At 39.8% G+C, this 15755-nt stretch overlaps 2 protein-coding genes across 38 annotated transcripts in view; one reads left to right on the top strand and one right to left on the bottom strand.

Moving 5' to 3' along the window:
• PAPLN (papilin, proteoglycan like sulfated glycoprotein) overlaps positions 1 to 15755 on the bottom strand; it is a 112086-nt gene that overhangs the window by 3523 nt on the left and 92808 nt on the right. The gene's annotated exons all lie outside the window — the stretch shown is intronic.
• Positions 1 to 15755, top strand: part of NUMB (NUMB endocytic adaptor protein) — a 190603-nt gene that overhangs the window by 120959 nt on the left and 53889 nt on the right. The window lies entirely within an intron of this gene.

The following is a 15755-nucleotide window of genomic DNA, read 5'->3' as shown; positions in this document are numbered from 1 at the left end:
TTCTGTTACATGATGTTGTAAGGGAATAGTTGGAATATCTGATTATTTGAAGGTAGGATTTGAACTCTAGTAGCTTAGCACTAGAGGGTTCTCTCCCTAAGTACTATATTGTAGTTTTATAATATAAAACTATCACTCATGACAGTTTAAAAATTGTTTATTAAAACAATGTTGAATATAGTTTAAAATATTTTTTAACCAAAGTAATACAAGCTTGTGGTAACAAAACAACAGGCATGGTAACCTGTAATCCCAGGTACTCTGGAGGCTGAGGCAAAAGGATTATTTGATGCCAGAAGTTCGAGGCTATAGGGGTCTGTGATCCTACCTGTACTGTACTTCAGCCTCAGCAACATAGCAGACCTCATCAATCAATCAATCAACACTTTTCCTACCCCATTTCCATTCTATAGTGACACTTTTAACCATTTTTGTTTGTGCTTTTACCATTGGTAATGTTTTAATTTTTAAAAAATAATACAGTTTTACTGACTACTCTTAATTTACCCATTTTTCTACTGTTCTCTAAAAAGAAAGGATGACTTAACCCACACATCCTTCTACCTTTGACCCTTTTCCACTTAGATTTTTGGAATTAAATTATTATTTTTAGTTCTACTGTTGGTATCCTATATTCATAAATTTATTGTTCCGTTAACTTTAGGTAGTATATCTTGATTCCCCACCACGTAAAATAAAAATACTAAAACCCCTTACTCTCTTACCTTCAAACTTATATCTGCTGTTTTCCTTTTATTTGTAACATTATGTAGGTCAGTGTATTAGTCCATTCTTACACTGCTATAAAGAAATACCTAAGATGGGTAATTTATAAAGGAAAGAGGTTTAATTGACTCACAGTTCCACATGGCTGGGGAGGCCTCAGGAAACTTACAATCATGATGGAAGGCAAAGGGAAAGCAAGGACCATCTTCACATGGCCTCAGGAGAGAGAAGCTCAGTGCGAGCACAGGAAAAAGACTGCCACTTTTAAAACCATCAGCTCTCATGAGACTGACTATCACAAGAACAGCATGGGGGAAACTGCCCCCATAATCCAGTCACCTCCCATCAGGTTCCTCCCGTGACACATGGCGATTACAATTCAAGATGAGATTTCAGTGGGGACACAGAGCCAAACCATATCAGTCATTTGCATTCTGTCCTATAGCCATTAATTAAATCTCCCATTCTGTGTCTTGAGTTTATTGTAAAAGTTTTCATTATTATGACTTTAATATTGTTTAGTATAGAGCTAAGTAACGTGCTACATTTTCTTCTCTATGAGACCGATAATTCATTGATGTATTTAGCAGATATTTATGGAGTCTGCTGTGTACCAGGCAATGTTCTAAGTACTGCAAATACAGCAAACAACAAAGCAGAGAACAGACAAAATCCTTGCACCATGCTTACATCCTAGTGGGTATTAGACTATGAATAAGTAAATATGTAAAGTATCTGGTATGTTCAAAGGGAATTAGGGTTGTGAGACAAGGCCTGTGAGACAGGCACACTGGAGGAGGGGAAAGCCTGAGGTAAACAGCCACTGGGCCAGGTGGCGCAGTTTGCCTGGGGTGGGGTTGGTGTTTGGGCATCAGTGGATGTCCCCACTGCTCGTTTGTCAGGTGGGGAAGCTGAGGCCCATGGGACATGAGGTCACTGGGCTACTGTTGGCCATCCAAAGTAAGTCTCTGTCTTCGTAATCTACTATTCTCAAGGTTGGAAAGCTCGTTTACACATAGGAGGCAGCAAGGAACTGCAGAAACTGGCAGCCAGGGCCCAGCATCCTGCCCGTGAGAGGCCAAGTGTGTAGTCAGATGGCTAAACAATCACTTCTATAACATTTGGCCTCAAATGGCCAGAGCCTAATCAGTAACTGCTAGCTTCCTTAATCTCTGTGCCTGCTTCCAACTCTGGACCAACCAGAGAAAGCCAAGTGTGTCCCCCCCACCACTTCCATCCCCCGCTAGTCACATAGGATGCTCTGCCTTGAGTGTCTGTCACCAACTTCCCCAGGCCAGCAGCCTCCATCTAGACATTCCTGGAGCCTGCCCTGTGAAGGTTTTCCACTCTTCTGCCTGCCCTCCAGTTTCTACCAAACTAACCTCATTGCTAGCAAGCTCTGAATAAATAGCCTTTGCCAGTTCTAAAAAACAAACAAACAAAAAACGATAGGGGTTGTGGGTGAGGGTTAAGTATGAAGGGAGTGTGTGGGGCAGGGGTTACAATTTAAAATAGAATGGTTAATGGCTGGGCACAGTGGCTCACGCTTGTAATCCCAACACTTTGGGAGGCTGAGGTAGGAGGATCACTTGAACCCAGGAGTTTGAGACCAGCTTGGGCAGCATAGCAAAACTCCATGTCTATTTAAAACCAAAAAACAAAAACAAAAAATGGGATGGTTAGGAAATCCCTCACTGAAAAAGTAACTTTTGAGCAAATACACAAAGAAAATGAGAAAGCAAGCATTTCAGGTTGCCTGAGGGAAGTAGCTTGTAAGCAGAAGTAATGGCAAGTACAAAGGCTCTGGGGCAGGAGAGTGCCTGGTATATTGGAAGCACAGCAAGGAGGCCAGTGTGTTTAGAGCAAAAGGTACAGGCAGAGATGAGATTAGATAAGTAACAGGATACCAGACCACTGGTTTAGTACTTTTCAATACTGTCAGCCCTATCACCTACATTTTCACTACAAACATGCTACAGTATTCCTTATACTATCTGAAATGAAATGCATACATAGTATAACCTACCTATGCTTACATAATTAAGTATATAAAGAAGAAATAACAAATTTTAGGTGAAATTATATCCAGTATGCAAATGGACCTAACAATACTAGAAGACCTAAAGTAGTACACTTTTACAGAGAATTGCAGTGGGTAAGATACCTGCAAATGTAGACAGAAATGATGTGTTGGTAACTCATATACCACAGTGGATTGTAAATGGTGATGTTACTTTCTGAAGTGGTAAACAACTCTTGATAAAATTCTTATCAAAGTACCACCTTCCTTTGATTGACACAGCAATTTGTGCAAAAAATACTGTGTGTTTATATGTAAAGTGGAGTTACATCTAATCTAAAATAATTATGAGTAAGTTTCTAAGTGAAAGTCCAGTAGGACATTCAGATGTCAAACAGGAAGCCAGATAGCTGTCATCCATGGGCCCTCATCCGCTACCCAGGAATAATTTTCCCAGTCATTGTTACCAAAAATGCCCACATACATTTTCTAAACGCTCCCCATTGACAAACTACTGGTGTAGGGCCTTATAAAGACCATTGTAAGGATTTTGGCTCTTATTCATAATGAATAAAAGGAAATAATTAGGAAGCTATTGGAGAGTTTTAAACAGAGGAGTGGGATTATACAACTTATATGTTAAAAGGATCATTCTGGCTCCTGTGCTGAGAATCAGCTGTAGATGAGCAAGGGTGATAACAAAGAGATAATTTAAGAGGCTTTTACAAAAATCCAGATGAAAGATGATGTGACTTATGTTAGGGAGATGGCAGAGGAAGTGGTAAGGCAGGGTCAGATTCTGGATATATTTTGTAGGTAGAGCTGATATCATTTATTGATAGATTTGTGAAGTGTCACAAGAGAAAGATAAGTTAACTTTTTTTTTTTTCTTTGCTTGTTTTTTAAGAGACAGGATCTTCCTCTGTCGCCCAGGCTGGAGTGCAATGGCACAGTCATAGCTCACTGCTGCCTCAAAGTCCTGAGCTCAAGTGATCTTCTTGCCTCAGCCTCCTGACTAGTTGGGACTACATACAGATGCCTGGCTGATTTTTAATTTTTTTGTAGAGGTTGGGGGGTCTCACTATGTTGTCCAAGCTGGTCTCAAACTCCTGGCCTCAAGCAATTCTCCCACCTCAGCTTCCCAAAGTGCTGGGATTACAGGTGTGAGCCACTGCACCTGAACTGTACCAATGTTTTTGATTTGAGCAATTGGAAAGGTGGAGTTCCCATATATTAATTTGGGGAAGACTGTTGATAGAAGAGTAGATTTGTGAATGGGGGATGAAATCAAGCATTCAGTTTTGATGCTGTTGTAAATGGTAAATTTTTAAATATAATTTTCTGCTTATTGCTGTTATAAAAATATTAACCGCTTTTGTATATTGAAATTAGATCTAGCAACCTTACTAAATGCAGTTATTATAGTATTTTATTTGAATCTTCTTTGTTTTTTCTACTAACACAATAATATAGTCTATGAATATTATAGTTGTATATCTTCCATTTGAATTTTTATAATTTCTTTTTCTTGCCTCATTGCACTGGGCAGAGCTTGTGGTACAGCACTGGGTAGAATTGGTGATAGCAAGTATTCTTGCCTCATTTTCAATCTTATCACAGTTTCTCAAATTAAGCAAGTTCCCCTCTATTCTTAGTTAAGATGTAGATATAGATACATTTTTTTGAGACAAGAGTTTTGCTCTGTCACCCAGGCTAGAGTGCAGTGGCACGATCTTGGCTTACTGCAGCCTCCATCTCCCAGGTTCAAGCGATTCTCATGCCTCAGCCTTCCCGAGTAGCTGGGATTACAGGCATGCACCACCACTCCCAGCTAATTTTGTATTTTTAGTAGAGATTGGGTTTTGCCTTGTTAGTCTCAAACTCCTGGCCTCAAGTGATCTGCCCACCTTGACCTCCCAAAGTGCTGGGATTACAGGTGTGAGGCACCATGCCTGGACAATTAAGATATATTTTTAAAACTATGAATGAAAACTGAATTTTAGCAAAAGTTTTCGTGTACTTATTGAGATGATTATGATTTTTTTTTTTTAAAGACAGAGTCTTGCTTTTTTTGAGACAGGCAGGCACCACCACGCCCGGCTAATTTTGGTATATTTTGTAGAGATAGGGTTTCACCATGTTGGCCAGGCTGGTCTTGAACTCCTGGCCTCATGTGATCTGCCTGCCTCAGCCTCTCAAAGAGCTGGGATTACAGGCGCACGCCACCATGCCAGCCAAGATGATTATGATTTTTATCTTAATTGTTAATTGGTTTATTCCACTGATTAGATTTTTTGAATAGTCAACCAACTTTACATTCCTGAAATAAACTCAGCTTAGTACTCATCATGATCAAGCTGAATTTATTGAGTATATTAAGGGATTCTGTTTGCTAATATTTTGTTCAGAAACTTCACATCTATGTTTTTGAGACAGATTGGCCTGTAAAGTTTCCTTTCTTGTAATAATGCCCTTGTGAAATTTTGTATTAACAGAATTGAGGCTGGATTATAGTTTTGGCAAGGCTCTGTCTTCCTCTGATTTACTTCCATTCCTAGGCCATACTTTTCCAGTTGTTCCAGATGAAAGCCTGGGGTGTTCAGTGTAGCTCATTCCTCTGGTAGGTCCTGAAATCTAATCCTTCTCTGCTTAGCAAGATGAGAATGCCCAAAACTCATTTTGTTTAACATGTTCCTTTGTTTTCTTTACTTCTTTTGAATTGGTAGTTAGTTTTAGAGGCTTGGTTATATTTAATTCCCAGAAGGCACACAATAGCTGATTATCATTCTCTCGTGATGAAAATAGCAGTAGTTCTTTCATGATCTTTGCCTGGGTTTATTCATTAAGGGTTGCAAAATGACTATACTCCAATTCTGTCATCTTTTCTTTGTTTTAAAGAATAATAATGATAAGTTAATATATGTAATAACGGTAAACTGTAAACCATGACTTAAATAGGAGAGTTGCAGGTAAGCTTTAACAGAGAGGTTGTGTGAGGTAGTTGAAAGAAGATAGATCTAGAAATCAAAAGAGCAGAGTTCTATTCCTGGCTCTGTTAATTTACTAAGTTATATGACCTTGTATAACTCACTTTTTGGACACCTTATGTCACGTTTGAAAAGTAAAGTTTTGGGATCTCACATTTTTTTCAGTTCTAAACTTACATGATTAAACACATCTGCTTAGGTCATACAGTCTATTCAGATGGAATTGTAGTCCAAATTTATAGTTAAAGAATAGCCCATTTTAATTTATTCCTATTTGGTTAAAGACTCAAAACAAGTTTTGCTACTGTATTGTGCGCATCTGCATACTATGTTTGCTATATAGCATAGGCTATGTATGTATGTGTTAAGATGCTGTAAAGCTCCTTATAACTTGATGAATATTATGTCACTTTTGTTAATGTTGGGAACTGCTGACTATAGAGTCTCTCACATCAGAGGTCTGCATTTCTTGTGATGGATAAATCACGAAAGCAGGGGGAGGGAATCTATTTTTTAAATAATTTTTTCAAGAAAGGGAAAAATGACTTAATTCATCTAAGAATGAAATTCCACATACTAGTTTTTCTAAAGTACATTTTTGTGAATAAAAATTTCTTACTCAGAAGGAGTTTGGAAAAGGCATACAAACAAAAGAAGTCCCAGTGTCAAATATTTTAGCCATTAAGCATGAATCAGCTGCAATTCTTCAGCGAGATAGTGTCTCAGAGAAGAAAAGGGATCTCTTTAATAATGTTTATTTCAGTGGGCATGTTTTTCTCATAGTCTAATAAGACACAAAGCTTATTTCTATTTCCACGTTTCTATAATAGTCCATAAATGAAATAATTTTGTTCACTTCTACCAAGTCTTCCTTTTTTTTTTTTTTTTGTCTTTTTGACTGGCATAAATAGCTATATGTGACCAATTGAACTGATTAAGCTAAGTGATAGAATGATGCCCATTGGAAATACTTTGAAACCTGTATCCATTCCTCAGATCCTACAGGTAACTCAGAGATCATAAAGCTCTACTTTCTCATTTTATTATTAATATAAAATGAAAACATTGAGGGATTGAGTTGAAGGTAGTAGTAGAAATGAGCCTTAATATGGAAAATGAAAGAAAGCACAGGTATATAATACTACAGATAAGAAAGTGGGGAGACCCAACCACAGAGCCCAAAGAAATTAAGATATGTGAATACTTGGAGTATATGCTAATACCTTTTTTTTTTTTTTTTTTTTGAGACAGAGTTTTGCTCTTGTCGCCCAGGCTGGAGTGCAGTGGCGCAATTTCAGCTTACTGCAACCTCCGCCTCCCAGGTTCAAGCTATTCTCCTGCCTTAGCTTCCCGAGTAGCTGAGATTACAGGCGCCCACCACCACTCCTGACTAATTTTTTTGTGTTTTTAGTAGAGACGGAGTTTTTCACCATGTTGGCCAGGTTGGTCTCGAACTCCTGACTTCAGGTGATCCACCTTGGCCTCCCAAAGTGCTGGGATTACAGGTGTGAGCCACCGCACCCAGCCTATGCTAATACATTTAAAATTTTAGATTAGCTGTAAATATTCTAGGAAACTATACATTACTAGTTAACTAAGGCAGGAAAAGAAAAGTCGAATAGGCCCCAAACCTTAAAAAAAATAGAGCTGTTAAAAACAAAACCAAAAACTGTCTCTTTATCTAAAAGGAACTAATATAGATGGTTTCACAGGTCAGTTCTGTCAAACACTCAAAGAGTAATTCCTGTGCTATTTAACTATACCAGAGTATATTGGAAAATAATGGACAGTTTTCAGATTCTTTTATAGCATTAACAAAATCCTGCTACAACAACTTAATAAAGATAGTGCAAAAAAAGAAAACAATAGAGCAGTTCTGCTGATGAATATACATGAAAAAGTATCGCAGATGAGCAGTCTGGGTAAAAGAAAAGAACAAATAGGCACAAAAATAGCAACAAATGGGATCTAAATGTAAATACTAAAGCGGTGGCTCACACCTGTAATCCTAGCACTTTGGGAGGCTGAGGCAGGAGAATCGCCTGAACCTGGGAGGCGGAGGTTGCAGTGAGCCGAGATTGTGCCATTATACTGCAGCCTGGGAAACAAGAACGAAACTCCATCTCAAAAAAAAAAAAACACACACACACACACAAAAACCCCCCCAAAATTAGCCTGGTATGGTGGCAGATGCCTGTGGTCCCAGCTACTTGGGAGGCTGAGGCAGGAGAATTGCCTGATCCCGGGAGGTGGAGGTTGCAGTGAGCTGAGATCGCGCCACTGCACTCCAGCCTGGGCAACAGAGCAAGACTCCATCTCAAAAAAAAAAAAAAAAAAGGATCAACAATCTAAAACCATACAATTCTTCAAAGGAAGCATAGGCTAGTCTTAACAACTTTGGATCTGGCAGTGGATTCTTAAATAAGACATTAAAAGCATGAGCAACAAAAGAAAAAATAGATACATTGGATTTCATCAAAATTAGGAACTACTGTGCATCAAAGAATATTATCAAGAAAGTGAAAAGAAGCTATAGAATGGGAGAAAATGTTTGGAAATTATATGTCTGATAAGGATCTAGTGTCCAGAATATATAAAGAACCTTTATATCTCAACAAAAAAAGACAACCTAATTTTTAAATGGGCAAAGGACTTGAATAGAAATTTCTCCAAAGAAGGCCAGGCACAGTGGCTCATGCCTGTAATCCCAGCACTTTTGGAGGCTGAGTGAGCAGGATCGCTTGAGCCCAGGAGTTCGAGATCAGCCTGGGCAACAAAGTGAGACCTTGTCTCAAATTTAAAAAATAAAAAAAAGGAAATTTATCTAAAGAAGATAAACAGCTAGCCAACAAACACTTGAAAGGATACTCAACATCATTATCAGCGAAATGCAAATCAAAGCCACAAAGATACCACTTCACACTCACTTGGATGGCTATAATTTGAAACAAAACAGAAAACAACAAGTGTTGGCAAGGATGTAGAGAAATTGGAGCTCTCATACATTGCTGGTGGGAATGTAAAGTGGTTCAGCTTCTGTGAAAAGCAGATTGGTGGTACTTCAAAAAGCTAAGTATAGAATTACCATATGACCCAGCAATTCACTGCTAGTTATATGCCCCCAAAGAATTGAAAACAAGTACTTCAAGAAAAATACATGTTTACAGCACCACTATTCACCACAGTCCAAATGTCCATTGATGGTAGTATGAATAAACAAAATTGTGGTACATACATACAATGGAATGTCACTCAGGTATGAAAAGCATTGAAATACATGTATGCTATGGTGTGGATGAACCTGGAAAACAGTATGCTAGGTAAAATAAACCAGACATGAAAGGCCATATATTGTATGCTTCCCTGTATGTGAAATATCCAGGATAGGTAAATCCATAAAGACAGAATGCAGATTGGTAGTTGCCGGGGGCTGTGGGGAGGGGCAGTGGAGACAACTGCTTAATGTGTACAAGTTTTCCTTTTGGTGCAAGAAAATGTTTTGGAACTAGATAAAGGTGGTGGTTCTACAGTGTTGTGAGTATACTAACTACCACTGAGTTGTTTATTGTTTATTTTTCTTAAGGTAGTCTCACTCTGTTGCCCAGGCTGGAGTGCAGTGGTGCAATCTTGGCTCACTGCAACCTTCACCTCCGGGGTTCAAGCGAGTCTCATGCCTCAGCTTCCCGAGTGGCTGGGATTACAGGCATGTGCCACCACACCCAGCTAACTTTTGTATTTTTGGTAGAGACAGGGTTTCACCATGTTGGTCAGGCTGGTCTCGAACTCCTGACCTCAAGTGATGCTCCTGCCTCAGCCTCCCGAAATGCTGGGATTACAGGCTTGAGCCAACATGCCCGTCCTGAATTGTTTACTTTAAAATGATTAATTTTATGTGGTGTGAATTACATCTCAAATTTAAAAGCCTTAAAAAGTATTTATTATTCAGTCCTTATAAATCTTAGCATAATAAGAATAGCATAATACATTCTTTAAATGATTGAAAAACTGTCCCAGAGTCATGCATAATGGTGAAACATATGCAGTTAATTTGGGAGGAAGACGAGGATGCTCTCAGACACCCCTGTTCAACACTGGGTTAGAAGTAGTGGTCTGTTGGACAAAAAAATAAATATTGTAAATGTTGGAAAGCAATAATAAAGTTTTTTCATATTTGTCTCTACAGATGATATCTATCTGAAAAACCCAAGAGAATCAACCAAAAAATGGTTTTAAATGATAGGAAATTTTAGTATGTTGGTTACTTGTAAGATATCCTGAAATCAGTAGAAAAACCAGTTGGTCTGGTTGGTTCTGGGAGACTATGGATTAACTTAACATAGAAATATTCTGAATACAGGCCGGGCGTGGTGGCTCACACCTGTAATCCCAGCACTTTGGGAGGCCGAGGCAGGTGGATGACCTGAAGTCAGGAGTTCGAGACCAGCCTGACCAACATGGAGAAACCCCATCTCTACTAAAAACACAAAATTAGCTGGACATCGTGGCGCATGCCTGTAATCCCAGCTACTCGGGAGTCTGAGGCAGGAGAATCGCTTGAACCCAGGAGGCGGAGGTTGTGGTGAGCTGAGATCGTGCCATTGCACTCCAGCCTGGGCAACAAGTGCGAAACTCCATCTCAAGGAAAAAGAAAAAAAAGAAATACTCTGAATTCTGAATACAAAAACCTAGAAGTGCTGAATAAATCCTTTTTATTTCCTTTTTAAAAACATCATTTCAACTTTTATTTTAGAATCGGGGGGTTGAATACATTTTTAAACAAACAATATTTTTCTCTGGATAGCTGAGTTTTCAGTGAAGACACATCTCTCCTGTTAATAGAAATTAAAAGGGAATTGAAAGCAAGGCAGGAATGATGGCAGCTGATGGAGCAGCCTAGGAGAGAAAGAATTTATGAGGCTGGGCGTGGTGGCTCACCCTGTAATCCCAGCACTTTGGGAGACCAAGGCGGGTGGATCATCTGATCATCTGAGGTCAGGAGTTCGAGACCAGCCTGGCCAACATGGTGAAACTCTATCTCTACTAAAAATACAAAAATTAGCTGGGTGTGGTGGCGTACGCCTGTAATCCCAGCTTCTCGGGAGGCTGAGGCACAGGAATTGCTTGAACTCAGGAGGTGGAGGTTGCAGTGAGCTGAGATCATGCCACTGAACTCCAGCCTGGGCAACAGAGCGAGACTGTCTCAAAAAAAAAGAAAAAAAAAAAGAAAAAAGAATTTATTAGCTAAAGTCTTTGGTGTCACCATCCATTTTGAAGGTACTGGACTTACACAAAGCAGATAATTAGAACTGAGAACCCAGCACAGAACCGGAACCTCCAGTGGGCTTTACAATCCATGAAATAGAGAACTAGAAGAAAAAGCAGAAACAGAAGCTTGCCTGGACTCAAATGGAAAAAAAGGAGCCTCCTAGAAAAAATTGAAATCCTAGGTTTGGACTTCATAAATCATAACCCTACATGGTATAAGAATCCCCATATTAATGTAAAATAGGTCTTAGGATAGTAATACGGCTGGGGTACTGTATTAGTTCGTTCTCATGCTGCTATGAAGAAATACCCAAGACTGGGTAATTTATATAAAGAAAAGAGGTTTAATTGACTCACAGTTCCTCATGGCTGGGGAGGCCTCAGGAAACTTGCAATCATGGCAGAAGGCACCTCTTCACAAGGTGGCAGGAGAGAGAATGAGAGCCAGCAAGGGAAATGCTAGACGCTTATAAAACCATAAGATCTCATGAGACTAGCTGATTATCCCAAGAACAGCATGAGGGAAACAGCCCCCATGATCCAATTACTTCCACCTTGTCCTGCCCTTGATGCATGGGGATTATTGCAATTCAAGGTGAGATTTGGGTGGGAACACAGAGCTAAACCATATCAGGTATCTTTTAGAAGAAAATTTTTTTTTTTTTTTTTGAGATGGAGTCTTGCTCTGTCGCCCAGGCTGGAGTGCAGTGGCACGATCTCAGCTCACTGCAAGCTCCGCCTCCCTGGTTCATGCCATTCTCCTGCCTCAGCCTCCCGAGTAGCTGGGACTACAGGTGCCCACCACCACGCCCGGCTAATTTTTTGTATTTTTAGGAGAGATGGGGTTTCACCGTGTTAGCCAGGATGGTCTTGATCTCCTGACATCGTGATCCTCCCACCTCGGCCTCCCAGAGTGCTAGGACTACAGGCCTGAGCCACTGCACCCAGTCTAGAAGCAAATTTCATAATCCAGAATGCATGAAATTCCTCCCAAAAAGTTTAGCATCAGTAAAGATGACCTTATAACTTTTTAAATGTTATAAATCTTATGTAGGAATGATTAGCAGATATAATAAAGGATTATACAATAAGAGACAACAAGAGAATTAGCACTTTAAGACCTTGAGATAATAGACCATAGAAGAGACTATGAAATATATGCGTGGAAAGTCATTAGGACTTCAGGCTCTCCAGCCTTTGGACTCTGGGACTTGTACCAGCAGCACCCCCAGGTTTTCAGGCCTTCAGCCTCAGAGAGTTGTATTGTCAGCTTCCTTGGTTCTAAGGCTTTTGGACTTGAACTGAACCACACTATTGGTATCCCTGGGTTTCCAGCTTGCAGACAGCCTGTCATAGGACTTCTTATCCTCCATAATTGCATGGCCAATTCCTGTAGTAAATATTCATTCATTCATCTATCCATCTGACCATCCATCCATCCATCCTATTGGTTCTGTCTCTCTGGAAAACCCTGACTAACAGTAGACAAGACTGAACACCTGGGATACTATACTAAATCTGTACTTAAAAAGCGAAGACATATATAGTATTTGCTATGTGTGGGGCATGGTTCTAAGTACTTTGTAGGTATTAAGTCATTTAATCCTCAAACTGCCAGTGGTTACTGCTGTATTCTCATTTTAGAAGATGAGGAAATTGAGACACAGACAAGTGATACACAGACAAGTCATGTAATTTGCCCAAGACCATGAAGCCAGAAAGCTGCAAATCAAGGATTCGATCCCTAACCATTTTTTGCTTCTACTTAATTGGCAAATAATTGAGAGCAACAAAATTTCTGATCAGGGAAATGTGACTATGAAAAAAATATATATATGGAACTGATTGAAAGTCAAGTGAAGAGGAAGAACTGGAAAATACTTTAAGGCCAGGCATGGTGGCTGAAGCCTGTAATCTCAGCACTTTGGGAGGCCAAGGCAGGCAGAACGCTTGAGCTCAGGAGTTTGAGACCAGCCTGGGCAACTCAGCAAAACCCCATCTCTACAAAAAAATACAAAAATTAACTGGGTGTTGTGGTGTGTGCCTGTAGTCCCAGCTCTTTGGGGGCTGAGGTGGGAGGATTGCTTGAGCCTAAGGCTGCAGTTAGCTATGTTTGGACCACTGCACTCCAGCCTGGGTGACAAAGCAAGATCCTGTCTCAAAAGAAAAGAAAAGAAAATACTTTGAAGTGTTTGCCCCTGCTGTTGAGACCTGAGGTATTAGTAAAAGAAATAAGCAGGTAAATACAAACATCAGAGGTACAGGAGGTGCAGTTTTCAACAAGCTAAGCTCTGAAGGCCACCAAAGAAATCAGATAACAGTTAAAATTTTATTGAGCACTTACTGATTACCAGACACTGCGCTGGGTGCTTTAAATATATAAACTCTTTTTAATTCTTGAAACAACACTACTGAGTCACAAGATAAGTATCCTTCCCAAGGTCAAGTAACAAGTGCAGTGAGCTGAGAGTCAAAACTTGGTACTGGAGTTCAAGAGAGGAATAAGGATCAGTGTTTAATTTGTGTATTAAGGGTGAAAGCTATGGGAAGTTCAAAGAGAGTAGTTAGAAACTCCTAAAATCCTACTTTTGCTCAAAGTCTAAAATATACTGAGTGTTTACTGTTAGGTACATACTAAACACTTTGCGTGTACACTCAGCCCTCCGCATCCATAGAGTCAACCAACTGCAAATTAATGTTTAAGGGCAGGAGAAGATGGGTGTTCCAGCTGTGAGAGAGAAAAAGAGAGAGAGAAGAGGACTGAGAAGGGAGAAGCTCAAGCTGAAATTTCAGATGAATTCATTCATGCAATAAATATGTATTTAGCACTACTATATATGACACACACTAGTGGTTACCATACCTGAATGAATACAACACGTACAAGTTTCCTACCGTTGTGGCGCTTACAGTCTAAATCAAAAAACCTCTGAGAACTTGAGCTAGGCAAAGATTGCTTAGCTATAATACCAAAAACAGTATATTAAAAAAAATTAACCTCATCGAGATGAAAACTTCTGCTTTGCTAAAGACACTGTTAAGAGAATGAAAAATTGGCCGGACATGGTGGCTCATGCCTGTAATCCCAGCACTTTGGGAGGCCGAGGCGGGTGGATCACCTGTGAGGTCAGGAGTTCCAGACCAGCCTGACCAACATGGAGAAACCCCATCTCTATTAAAAATACAAAATTAGCCAGGTGTGGTGGCACATGCCTGTAATCCCAGCTACTCGGGAGGATGAGGCAGAAGAATTGCTTGAACCTGGGAGGCGGAGGTTGTAGTGAGCTGAGATCACGCCATTGCACACCCCAGCCTGGGCGACAGAACAAGACTCCGTCTCAGAACAAAAATGAATGAAAAGTAAAGCCAGAGACTAGGGAAAAACATTTGCAAAACATGTCTACAAAAGGCTTGAACCCAGAGTGTATTATTAACTCTCTAAACCCAACAGGAAAGAAACATAATTTTTTTAGAATAGACAAATTTAAACAGATACTTCATCAAATAAGATGTGGATACAAATAAAAAGGAAAAAAAGATGTGGATAAGTAGATGCCAAGAACTATCAGTCATTAGGGATATTATGCAAATTAAAATGGCAAGAGATACCACTATGTACCTATTAGAATGGCTTAAAAAAGAGAGGATACCAATTGCTGAGCAACTGGAACTCATACATTGCAGGTGGGAAGGTAAAATGGTGATGACATTTTGGGAAAGAGTATCTTATAAAGTCAGACATTCAATTACCATATGACCAAATTTCTTATATGAAAACCTATAAAGGAATAGTATGGCTTTATTTATTATCACCAAAACCGGAAATAACCAAGATATACTTCAACTGGTGATTGGATAAACATAGTGATATATGCATATGATGAAATACTACTCTGTGGTAAAAGAGAACATACTGTATGATTCCATTTATATGACTTTTTTTTTTTTTTTTTGAGATGGAGTCTTGCTCTGTCTCCCAGGCTGGAGTGCACTGATGCCACCTTGGCTCACCACAACCTCTGCCTCTCGGGTTCAGGCAATTCTCGTGCCTCAGCCTCCTGAGTAGCTGGGACTACAGGAGCCTGCCACCACACCCAGCCAATTTTTGTATTTTTAGTAGAGACGGGGTTTCACCATATTGGCCAGGCTGGTCTCAAACTCCTGACCTCAAGTGATCCACTTGCCTCCACCTCCCAAAGTGCTGGGATTACAGGCGTGAGCCACCACGCCCAGCCAATATGATAATTCTTTAAAAGGCAAAATTATAGGAATAGAAAACAGATCAGTAGTTGCAGAGGCTGGGGACTGGGTGTGGTGGGGGAGGGCAGGCGGAGGAGTTGATTACAAATGGGCATCATGAGGGAATTTTTGAGAGTGATCAAACTTGATTGTGGTGGTAGTTACACAGCTGTATACATTTGTCAAATCTCATAGACCTCTAAACCAGAAAGAGTGAATTTCACTGTATGTTTTTTAAAAATGAATAAATCTATGTCCTACAGGACCATGTATATGAGCTAGAGTCATCTCTAAGAACCAGTCTTACTCAGAAATTGCAGATACTAGATTTTTAACTATTTTTTTAGTTTTGCTCAATAATGATGTACTTTTACAGCACCATATTCCAAAATGTCATTAAGCCTCCTAGTCCGCCTCATATTAATAATTCTCTTCAAGTCCAGGCGCAGTGGCTCACACCTGTAATCCCAACACTTTGGGAGGCCGAGGCAGGCAGATCACGAGGTCAAGAGATCGAG

This window comes from Gorilla gorilla, chromosome 15, assembly GCF_029281585.2.
Source record: "Gorilla gorilla gorilla isolate KB3781 chromosome 15, NHGRI_mGorGor1-v2.1_pri, whole genome shotgun sequence".
Classification (NCBI taxonomy): domain Eukaryota; kingdom Metazoa; phylum Chordata; class Mammalia; order Primates; family Hominidae; genus Gorilla; species Gorilla gorilla.
This window is presented reverse-complemented; position numbering and strand designations above follow the sequence as displayed.